We start from the raw sequence: 12,564 nt of genomic DNA, 5'->3' as shown, positions 1-12,564 counted from the left end.
GCCAGGCCTCCCTGTCCATCACCAACTCCTGGAGTTCACTCAGACTCACGTCCATCGAGTCGGTGATGCCATACAGCCATCTCATCCTCTGTCGTCCCCTTCTCCTCCTGCCTTCAATCCCTCCCAGCATCAGAGTCTTTTCCAATGAGTCAACTCTTCGCATGAGGTGGCCAAAGTACTGGAGTTTCAGCCTTAGCATAATTCCTTCCAAAGAAATCCCAAGGCTGATCTCCTTCAGAATGCACTGGTTGGATCTCCTTGAAGTCCAAGGGACTCTCAAGAGTCTTCTCCAACACCACAGTTCAAAAGCATCAATTCTTTGGCGCTCAGCCTTCTTCATAGTCCAACTCTCACATCCATACATGACTACAGGAAAAACCATAGCCTTGACTAGACGAACCTTTGTTGGCAAAGTAATGTCTCTGCTTTTGAATATGCTATCTAGGTTGGTCATAACTTTCCTTCCAAGGAGTAAGCGTCCTTTAATTTCATGGCTGCAATCACCATCTGCAGTGATTTTGGAGCCCCAAAAAAATGAAGTCTGACACTGTTTCCACTGTTTCCCCATCTATTTCCCATGAAGTGATGGGACCAGATGCCATGATCTTCGTTTTCTGAATGTTGAGTTTTAAGCCAACTTTTTCACTCTCCACTTTCACTTTCATCAAGAGGCTTTTTAGTTCCTCTTCACTTTCTGCCATAAGAGTGGTGTCATCTGCATATCTGAGGTTATTGATATTTCTCCCGGCAATCTTTATCTTTAATATATTAGACTTCTTCTTCAAAAAAAATTTTTTTTAACTAACACTTTTCAGGAGAATATAAGAACCTATTTTAATGATGAGTGAATTCAGCCATCCAATGACAAAAATGAGTAGGCAGTCAGTCCTTGAAAGGAGGAACTTGGGAGATCCCCTCAAGCCATTGACAATTACAGCAGTTTCCCTGGAGGAGAGAAGAGCCAGCAAGACCATTGTCAACAGCAGGAGTTCTAGTTTTGTGTAAACTTCTGCAATCTTGACCATCCTAACTACTGGGAAACCTAGGCTTTCTTTTCCATTGGCAGGTTGTTGGTGCCATAGTTGGCAAGATATACAGAATGCTCCCGTTAATCCCAAAGACTTTCGTGAATTCAGATAGCAAGATAATCCCCAGTCTTCTACAGTGGGAATGAGAGCAATGTGGTGTGGCCCACAGCTGGGCACTGGAAGTTGCTGAGTGAGTGGGTGGGTGAATGAGCATGTGAGTGATCAATTTGTATGAGTAAATGCACAAATAAACCAACATTCTTAATTTTACACCATTCAGAACAAAGCAGATACGTTTAGATAATTGCCTACCTTTTCCAAAGTAGGAGGTATTTTTTTATTCTTCCCCTTCTTCTAGAATTATCTGCATGGTTACATCAATCCTCCATTCTTGACATTGAAAATTCTGCCAGTATATTTGTATTATTCATTCACATAGGCATATTTTTAATGTGTAAAGTACTAATATTTGTATAAACAACCAAACTCATATATTCTAAGCCTTTGGGTGTGTGCTAGCTATATACATTTTGAAGGAGAAGACATGCATAGAACAAAATGACAAGCTCTCTGTCCATTTCCAAAAGAATCTCTCCAAATTCCACTTCCTTTGCCCAGAGAAAATTGCATCAGTGGTGAAAATCTTGCTTATATGACCTTTGCTGAGAGAATCTACTTTGCATCAGTGAGAATTTCTTCCCAATTACAGATGAAGCCAGTCAATTTCTGATTCCAACATCGTGCCCAATCAAACCTTGAGCTAATATTTTGCAAAATTCACTCTCCGTTCTTCTGTCTTCCTCATCCCACCTTCTAATTGAGTAAAAAGCAAGCAGAGTAGTAAAGGAAAAACAACATCTTAGAGAAATCAAGAATCTCTAAATAATCCAGAGCTTGACAATATGCTTTTCCATACATATATAACTCAGATATACTTTTGAAATTTGGGTTCATGGTGGGTCCCTATACTGTGTTCAAGAAAAGGGTTTGTTTCCTGGGCACTGATCTCTGCCCACCACCGACTCCAGGAATAAGCCATGAGGGCAGTTACGATGCCTCCTCACTTCATTCTCATGTCCATGTAATTCCATCTTATATAAATTTAATCTTTTGATTATACTCTGGATCAAAGCTTTTATTAACACTTGAGTGGGAACCTAAATAAAAGAGAAAATAGCAAATCTCACAAATACAGTAAACTATTTAAGAACAGATATAATGCATCTTAAAACTTTAAAGTAAACAAAGCAAATAAATTTAAAAAACAACTCTAGAGTGTAGCGTATGCCAGATTCAATTGTAGAATTATTGTAGTAGGAACTGTCAACTGCTCAGAACAGGGCTGCAGCTGCTAACTTCATTTTGCCAAAGGACTCAAGAAAGATTCAGGTCCACTAAGAATGATCATTGTATCAATTGAGTTGACTCTTACCTGGGAGACCTGTCAGCTCCCTGAGATGTGGATTTCCTTCCACAATGTTTACTGCTAATGGGCTGCATAACTAGGGTTCAGCTTGTGCTCCATAAGCAAATCGTTCCTGTAAAACACCTTTGGAATTGACATTATTCATCCTGTCTTACATCATTGAGAATAGAATCTTTTCATCGCCACCCCCCCTCATCATTTGTAAGTGGGAAACAAATGCATACACATTAGGTTTCTTTTTTCTCAACAATTAAAAGACTATTTACAGTGTGTTTGGGAATATAGGGTGAGTCTTGGCTTTTATTAAAGATGAGAGAGGAAATAGAGACCCATCAAAGCACATCATTACTATACCTTAGAAATATTGCTGATTACTAGTGAGAATAATCTTGCTAACATTATTGTCAAATGACCATGTCTAAATGGTCCTGAACCTTCTGACCTTCCCTTTTCCTAGATGTTGTTACTGTTTTCTCCTTTGGTGGAGAAAACTGTTTTCTTGTTAGAGTTTTCAGGTTTTCAAAAGCTTCAGAAGAACTTCAGCAACTAAGACATTTGAATAGTATCCATTTTTTAAGTCCTGAAACTTCAACAAGTTTATAAATAGTGTTATAAATAGCAGCAGCACCTACTTCTCAGAAATAAACCAAATTCATAGTTTATGGGGGGAAATGTATATCCTGCTTACAATTTTAAATTTTCTACCTCTGCTAGCTTGTTAAATTTTCTCCTCCCTTCCTCCATGTCCCCTTCTTGTTTACCTTTCTCCTCTGTTTTTCAAGCATCCTTAGTTAACAAACTCATGACAGGATGATCCACAAAATCTCCTTTTTTCGTGTTATTGATGGACCTTCCATCATTGCAGTCAGGACAGTCCCCATTTTTACCTGTTTTTAAAATTAACAGATAGCAGTGCCTTAGAAAATATTCAATAATATTCATGAATAAGGTCATGTTTAATTTAGATGAGCTACTTATAGACCCAAAATGCTAAAATTAAATTTAAATATGAAAAGGTTGGTTTTGATCCCCTGGCACATACAATGGTGAGTTAGCCCAGAGTGGTGGGAGACTTGGAGAGATTTACAAGTTTAAATTTCTTTATGGAGTAGTTTACAATTATCAAACCCCTTGCCATATAAGTGGAGAAAGAAGACAGAACTGAAACTCAGAGGATCATCATCAAAGGCTCCCATGGTCTCTTTCAATCCTCCAGGTGGCCATAATCCTGACCCTCTCCCTGTATAAAAGCTATTCTCCGGGCGGGCCACTTTCCTGAGGTCTTCCCAGGCCCCACTGGGATATTCCAAGGGGATGTTGCTATGGCAAAGTGGTTTCTTCCATCTCCTCACTCCCCTCTCAGCTCTTGGTTTTCTCTTCCACTCCTCAAGCCTCTCTCAGTGATGCTGTCCCAGTGCCCATAGCTCAGGGCTCCTCTGGGACAAGGATTTAATTTTTTTTAATTATTTTTATTTTTTTTTTAATTGTGGTAAAGCCACATAATATAAAACATACTATTTGTTCAGTGACATTAAGTACATTCGCATCATTGTAGAATTCTCACCATGATCCATCTCCTAAATTTTTCCCCTTCCTAAACTGAAGTTCTGTCCCCAATAAACACTAATTCCCCATCCCCCATCCCCACCTCACCCCCTAACCCCTGGCACCTAGCTTCTACCAATGTACTTTCTGACTCTGAATTTGACTTTTCCAGATACCTCGTATAAGTGGAGTCAAACAGTGCTTATCTGCAACTAAAGTATATTGGAATGCATTTTTAAGGTTAATTAATATATGGGACAAGGATTTTAAATAGCTCAGACCCATGACAATGAGTCCAAGAAAATACACTCATTCCACTTATCAGTAGGAGCATTGCTGGTGTTAATGCACTGACGCTTAGGCACGGGGGGCTGGACTGGGCTCTCTCTCTTTCTCTCTCTCCTTCACCTTTTTCCTCTCTCAGCCTTTTTCTCTTCCCCACTCAGCTCTTACAGCCACACTATCTGACCTCTAGATTCTCTGGGTGTATATTCCCTAGTTTGAGGGGACAATATTTATTCAACCACGTTCATTCATGTTGAAGAGAAGAGAAAGCTTTCCTTCCCCATCCCTAGAGTGAGAAAGACATGCATAATTTCAAGAATTCTCTTTATCTAGGCAGTGGCAACCCACTCCAGTATTCTTGCCTGGAAAATCCCATGGACGGAGGAGCCTGGTAGGCTGCAGCCCATGGGGTCGCTAAGAGTCAGACAAGACTGAGCAACTTCACTTTCACTTTTCATTTTCATGCACTGGAGAAGGAAATAGCAACCCACTCCAGTGTTCTTGCCTGGAGAATCCCAGGGACAGGGGAGCCTTGTGGGCTGCCATTTATGGGGTCGCACAAAGTCGGACATGACTGAAGCAACTTAGCAGTAGTAGCAGAGGCAACCCTTATCATGAGCACCTGAGTTCTGGAGTGATCTAACTGGTTTTCACAAACGTCTTTTGCAAAAGCATAAACATCTAGCCCCTCCTTTGGAACACAGCATCTATTGAACCTTGGTGCCTCCACCGAAACTCCCAACTTTGCATTGTGACAGGACAAGGAAGATTTAATTATTTTTTCATGGGAAAATACCATGTTCTGTTCTTCAGGGTAAAGTCTTTTCATAATGAAATGATAACACACAGAAAACTTCAAAAAAGCTTTTGCAACTTAGTGCAAAGTCCCAGGGATTACAAAAACGTGTAAGAAAAATGAAGTTATGAACAAACATTTATGGAATACCTCTTTGGTTGTTAGAGTACCTTGTTGGGTGCTCTGCATATGTTAACTTAATGAGTCTTCACAATAATCTTATAAAGTGCACACGATTATTCCCATTTCCTAGAATGAGTAGACTGAGGTTCTGCTGCTGCTGCTGCTGAGTCACTTCAGTCGTGTCTGACTCTGTGTGACCCCATAGACGGCAGCCCACCAGGCTCCGCCGTTCCTGGGATTCTCCAGGCAAGAATACTGGAGTGGGTTGCCATTTCCTTCTCCAATGCATGAAAGGGAAAAGTGAAAGTGAAGTCGCTCAGTCGTGTCTGACTCTTCGTGACCCCATGGACTGCAGCCTACCAGGCTCCTCCATCCATGGGATTTTCCAGGCAAGACTACTGGAGTGGGGTGCCACAAAGGTGAAATAATCACCAACGATTTTCCACTAGTTAGTGGGAAAACCTAGACTTGTACCCAATCAGTGGGGAATTTTTTTCCTCTCCCTCTCTCAATACATTTATCTCATGAACACTATTAAGAAAAATTACCTTTAATGGCTTTTAAGTGAGTGTGAAAGTCACTTAGTCATATCCAACTCTTTGGGACCCCATAGACTATACAGTCCATGGAATTCTCCAGGCCAGAATACTGGAGTGGGTAGCTGTTCCCTTCTCCAGGGGATCTTCCCAACCCAGGGATCAAACCCAGGTCTCCCAAATTGCAGGTGGATTCTTTACCAGCTGAGCCACAAGGGAAGCCCTAATGGCTTTTAAGAAGCCATTAAAGGGGAGAGGAATTTCTTATTGTTGTCAGTGCTGTTTTTACAGCATTAGTTTTCATGCAAATTATCCTTCTCATAATGTGAGTCAAAGTGACATTTTAAAGATCATGACACTTTCAATTCTTGACTCTGTCTGTGAGTGTGTTTCTAAAGTTGAAGCCAAGTAGTAGAGCACTCAGCAACAAGGATCCTCATTCTAATTGACAGTGAGAAACACTGAGTAGGTAGATATTCCCAGAGGCAGAATACTTACTGATACCTGTAGTGTAAGCATTAAACTGTACGCTATAAAAAGCTCTTTCTCACATTCATTAAGAAATTGTGTGTCATCTATTTTTTGCAGTTTGACCTAAGATAATTTGTCTCATGTCCTGGGCTTTAGTTATGCCTCCTTCAGACACACCTCCATTCCCTATGGCCATACTCTTGCCAGACATTGTTAATCAATCGTGGCACTGTTTCTTCCTGAACACTGGAACCTTCAGAGCTCCAGGAAGCCATAGCCAATTGGTTGATTGATTGATGTTGCCTGCAAGAAGATTAAATCATTTATCCTTAGTTGCATGTCTTCCTCTAATTAAACTCATTGATCTGCTTATCTTCATGCCTTTTCTATCTCTGGTTCAGATTCTCCAAAGGAAGACCTCTAAATATTCATACTTTTCATATTTCCCTCCTTGGATACAGCTATGTACAAGAAGGCACTAGATTCATGTCACAAAAATAACTTTTGTTTGGTAAATGGATATATTTCCCTATTCTTCCTAAATCAGCATCCTAATTGGAACTGCCAAAACAACCAAGTTTAACCTTAAACTTGAGAGGACTTGAGACTGAAGTCAACATATTATGTAAAGAAGACAAAAATTCCCTGGAAGAAGAGAGAACAGTGGCTGTGGCCAAACCAGAAGGGAAAGGGAAGGAGACAGGTGATCACTAGCTACCAGCTCCTCAGCTCTCAGAAGCTAGAGTTCTATGTTCAAGAACAGACAAAGTGATGCCGGTGTTAACAAAAGCCTTTTGACCAAAAAGTGCTGAAGTTACACAAATATTTGACAAAGAATTGTCTCTGCTGATGGACTGAAAGCCCTGAAAAATCACCCATTTCCAGCACTGATGGGTTTCCTTTTCCTAAAGATATGTGCAACAGAATTACTTGTCACATTGACATCTGCAATCACATTCTCTGTGGCAGAGTTTAACAGCATGTCATAGACTATTACGACATGTGGCCCATCAGACGACTTGTCTGGATGCCCTAGGCTTCTGTGATACCCCCTCAACTGCTGCTGATGACACCTACATGCTGGCAGTGAATAAATTCAGCACCCATTCCCCTCCATCAGTCATAATGCATCACTGCTAAACACCTCAACTACACCAAGGTCCATAAGGGCATTGCAATGATAACGTGGTAACCCAAGGCATTACAGGGCACTGAATTGCTGGGTTTGCTACAATCACAAGATAATCTTTATGGTGGCTTAAATCATAATGGCTACTGGATAATAATAGCACACTTATGTGCAAGTCATCCCCTTTCTTATGGAAATAGGGAGATGTGCTAATGAACACTAGTAATCATTTCAGTGATTCTTTTTAGTTACTCTTACAACATGGACTTTATTCTCCCTTATGGTTTATGCTCTTAACCCTTTTAAGCAAAGAGACAAGTGAACATGAACAGCAACAACCAAATAAGTCCCCTGTCAGAGAAGCTGGAACTCTTAGGTCACAAAGTATCATTGCAATAGCAGTATGGGCCTCGTCCTGGTTAAAGCATTCATCAGAGATGAATCATTACTGTTGGAGTCAGGGAAAAGACAGAGGGGATCATTGCAAATGATGCCTGAGCTATTTACTGTGGGATTGATGGGCCAATAACTTCACTCAAAAATTTCTAATGTTGCAACCTAGGCATAAAGTAGACCATGCTTGTTGAATTGAAGTGGAAGGCAACGAATCAAGCATCCCCTATGCCAAGGATTCATTGAATCCTTTTGCTTCACACCTGGAGGACTACAATAATATCCCAGTGACTCATCTCCTGGTCAATCACCTGTTGACACTCCAGTCCATTCTCGCTATGCAGTCACGTTCTCATCTGAAATAGCTCCATTTCAGTACTCTCCCCTGGAATTTGACCCTTCCAGGCCAACCTGTCACTGCCCAATGTCTGCACTCTCTTTTGCATGAAACGAGGTAACTCACCACTGCCACGTTTCTCACCGCCCATTTGAAATGGATTCTCTGACTTGCCATATCCCACCCAACCTCCAAGACGCTCTTCTGCCTCTGTTTCTTCTAGGAAGTCTTCCTAGCCATCATCCTCATCTTTCTTCCTCTGAAACCATTCATTCATTCCAAATATTCCTCTGAGCACTGACCACATGAGTAGAGAGGTTTTTATCAGAGAGTCCTTGCCACTTTGACACATATCATTTCTCCATCAGGTTGTTAGAATCTTTGCATGCAACGAACCTATATTTTTTATCACCCACTCCCCTGCCCCAGTTGTGTCTTCCTGGTGTCTTCCATGGTACATGACACTGTGTGTTACCAGAGAAGGGTCTGGTGGTACGAGGCTGTTCTGCCAGAGTCCTCAGCATCTCAGGAGAGCTGGAATACGAGAATATCTCTTGTGTGTCTGATGCCTGGATCCAGAGTCCCAGCACAATGGCCTGTTTGCTCGGTGACATGTGCTTCCATCAGGACATCTCCTTGTGGTAAATCCTTAGGCCTAGGAACCAGAAAATCAAACTCCAAAAGCTAGTCCCTGGACTACAAATGCTTTGAAAGGGGCTTCTTTCTATCTTTGTCCTCAAATCAATTTCATTATTGCCTTTTTTTTTAAAATTTCTTTTTGGCTGTGCTGGGTCTTCGTTGCTTTGTGAGGCTGTCTCTAGTTTCGGTGAGCAGGGGCTACTCTTCGTTGCAGTGCATAGGCTCATGGCAGAGGCTTTAGGCATGCAGGCTTCAGTCGATGTGGCATGTGGGCTCAGCAGTTGCAGCTTATGGGCTTACTTGCTCCCCAGCATATGGAATCTTCCTGGACCAGGGATCGAACCCATGTTCCCTGCATTGGCCGGTGGACTCCTATCCACTGAGCCACAGGGAAGCCCCCTTATTGCCTTTTCAAACCTCAGCTGTGATTTCCTGATTCAGTTGAAGGATATGTGAATGCAAATACTTCCTTTCAATATTGAAAAGCTTTTCATTTAAAACACAAGTATTCCAGGTCAGTGAACCTCCCACCTTGCTGCCTTGGCTCCTCGCACATCCTTGTGACCACCTTTTGGAAGTTAGAGTCTAAAGAGAAGTTACAGTGAGATCTATGTAAGCAAAATTGGCACATCTGACAAATTTTCAACAACACAGTATGTGATGGTCTCCACACTTGGATGCATGGGAGCAAATGAAAATGAGCGAGTTGTAAGGCACTGGGGAATATTAAAAAATTCCCCATAGAGTACTGCCAAGGGTTTGACAAGCTGAGATGGTGTTCCCAACTGTGCTGAAAGGAGAACAAAAATGAAAAACGCTCAACTTCACAGAAGCCATCCTGACTTTAGAACCACCCAACCCCACCCTTCCACCTCTCAGACAAAGCCTCCCATTAAAGGGTTCCCTCCGTCAGGCCATTGTGGGTCCCTCTGGCTCTGACATTAGCACTGCCTTACCCTCAATAAGTGATGCTAAGGCCCAGGAAAGAAGAGAGGAGCGAAGGAGGGGTGAAGGGGGACAAAAGTGACGCCATGTTTTAGTAATGTCACCGTGAGGTGTTGGCAAGCGAGACTGCACTTGGGGAAGAGGCTGGTGAGACGCTGTGTTTGCCTTTTCTTCTCTGCACTCAGAACGCAGGCAGAGCATCTCATTACCGCCAGGCGAGCACAGACTCGTGTCAATCTTCTTGGAAGCAGAATGCCTCACTCCACATCCCAGTGTGTTCTGTAGCTGTCAGGTGCCTGCCTCCTCTGAAGCCTTCTCCCGGGCTAAACACGCTGACATCCTGCCTAAAATAGAACCCACAACCCTGCCACCTAAGTGAATCCAGCTTCTGCAGGCTTTCATCTGGGGCCAATCAGGAGGAGTGGGGTTTCCCAGGCCCAGGGAAGTCAGACAGGATGGGTGAGCCTCTGGACTTTCCCAGTGCATTGAGGACAGGGGCGTTGTACATTTCATGGTGCAGGTGAGGAGAGTGGGAGTAGCCTGCATCAGAGTCAGACAAGGAACTTGCTCACCCCGTTGCCTGTGGAATCAAAGCCTTTGGACCCTTTGGATGTTAACGCAAGACCAGTCATCAATAAAGTACTTATGTGCCCTGATCTGTTGATGTGGACTCCTGCTGAGCTTGCCGGCACTGATGGGACAGGCTCATGGCCAGTGCTGCTGGAGGGACAGCACAGTCTTGCTCAGTGAGACTGTGGAGCTACAAACTCCCTGCAGGACCACTGACCACTCTCTCGGGAACGACTTGCCTTGATTGTCTGCCATTGACAACTGCCATGGATACCTGATATTTGCACAGCTCCTCCATTAGCACCATCCCACAGGAGCTTCTGTGGTGGAAGCATGGCCTGCCGAGTGGGGAGGGATGTCTCTCAACCCTGATCTTTGGACTGAATCCTGTGGTCTTGCAGGTCTTCTGCAATGCCAGCTGTATCTGGAATCCAAGAGACAGCTGAACCCAGAAACCACTCCTTCCCAAGATAGCTATTGAGAAACTATATCTCAAGCCCTGCCTGGGGCACTCTGGACACAGAAAATGGAATCATTTATAAATTTAGTCTATAAGCAGCTAAGCGTCTGGTGGGAAACTGCAAACAGAATGCAGGGCTTTTCCTAAGAGCAGGTGCCCTCCTGGGTCCTCCCTGTGGTGGAAGCCAGGGGATACATGGAAAAGTGAGCATTTGGGGGTCCTGCAGACCTGGACCCCAGCTCTGCCACTTGCAAACTCCTCCCTGAACCTCCACTGTCTTACCTGCTAAAAAAGGGTGAGACTAGTGCCCGCAGGACTGAGCTGTTGTGAGAATGTGGAATGAATGAAAACCAGACCCATGAAAGCACTTCCAGAGATAGTATTGTTAATGTGTCGGGGTGGCCCCCTCAGGTCACGTTACCACAGTTCACGTCTGGGAAGTGTCCCTGGAAGACAACCAACAGAGCAGAGCTGCGTAACCATCCTGGGGTACCTGGAGGGGACAGCATCCAACCTGAATTCCATGACTCTCCCTGGGAGAGTCCACGACATTGGAAAAGAGAGTTGTATTTTCTTTTCTCACCAATTAGATTTGTCCCTGTCAACTTATGAATGTGTCTGTTTCCAGATCTTATGAACACCTCTGTTCATGCTCCCTTTCTCCCACCACGGGGACTGGATCCAGCCAGGCCCTCTTGTGATGCTCTGCATGAGCTCTTTACTGACACCAGAGGCTACCAGATACAGAGAAAAGCCTCCCCCACCTGCCACAGAAGCCTTGATCCTCTCACCTCTAGGGCCCAGTTTAAAACCCATGTTTTAAAATGCACTTTCAGAGACTTCCCTGGCAGTCCAGTGGTTAGGAATTTGACTTCCAGTGCAGGGGCTGCCATTTTGATCCCTTGTCAGGGATCTACGATACACATGCCTTGTGGCCAAAACCAAAACCTAAAACAGAAGCAATATTGTAACACATTTAGTGAAGACTTTTACAATGGTCCGCATCAAAAAAAAATTAAAAACAAAATGCTTTTTGAAAAATGTTCAGTCCTCAGTCATCATTTTACCTCTATTTTGAGTTTCAAATATCGGTTAATGATCCCGGTTCTCCCTCAGAAAGCATAGGCTCCTTGACGATGTTGTAGAGGAGGCGGCACAGCTGGGAATGGATTTCTGTGTCCCTGACTCCAGAATCCGGGCTCTCCACCACCGTGATCACCAGGGTGCTGCTGGGGCATCCAGTCATGCTGGGATGTCAGGGAGCTAACCTCCGACCTGAGAGAGGAGCAGGAGGGCGGGGAAGGGAAGGAGGGCTGGAGAGGGCAGGAGAGACCCAAGCAGAGGAGAGGGTATAAGGAAGCACATTGTGTGTGAGGAGCCCTGTGGGGAAGGGGCACAGCTCCCCAGCCAGATCAGGGCCTTCAGTGCATGAGGGCCGTCTGCTCTGTCTGCTTCTGAGACAGAGCAGGTGTGTCTGCTGCGCTGGCAGAAGTCACATGTTTCTGCCCTCACTGATGCCTGAGTTTCCTTCCTTTTTTTTTATATATATATTGGAGTATAGTTGTAGTGTAGTATAGTATTAGGTGTTGTGTTAGTTTCAGATGTCCAGCAAAGTGTCTCAGATATACAGAAACATATAATATATATTCTTTTTCAGATTCTTTTTGCAGATAGGTTGTTTCAGAGTATGGAGTAGAGTTCCCTTTGCTATACAGTAGGTCCTTGTTGGTTGCATATAGTAGGGTATATCTGTTAATCCATGATTTTAGTTTTAAATAAGATGTTTTCCCTTTTCGTCCAGGCACTCGGTCTACGTGTGTTTCTCTCTCCTTTACATGCTCATCCTTTGCCACTTTCTTTCTTCTCCAGATGGGTCTGAGG

The 12,564-nt window shown here is 43.5% G+C and overlaps 1 protein-coding gene across 2 annotated transcripts in view; it reads left to right on the top strand.

The window, feature by feature from the left end:
• The window catches only part of POU6F2 (POU class 6 homeobox 2), a 389,312-nt gene that overhangs the window by 352,861 nt on the left and 23,887 nt on the right, over positions 1-12,564 (top strand). The gene's annotated exons all lie outside the window — the stretch shown is intronic.

The sequence above is a fragment of the Bos taurus genome, chromosome 4, assembly GCF_002263795.3.
Source record: "Bos taurus isolate L1 Dominette 01449 registration number 42190680 breed Hereford chromosome 4, ARS-UCD2.0, whole genome shotgun sequence".
Classification (NCBI taxonomy): domain Eukaryota; kingdom Metazoa; phylum Chordata; class Mammalia; order Artiodactyla; family Bovidae; genus Bos; species Bos taurus.
The sequence above is the reverse complement of the archived record's forward strand: the minus strand, read 5'-3'. Positions and strand labels throughout refer to the sequence as shown.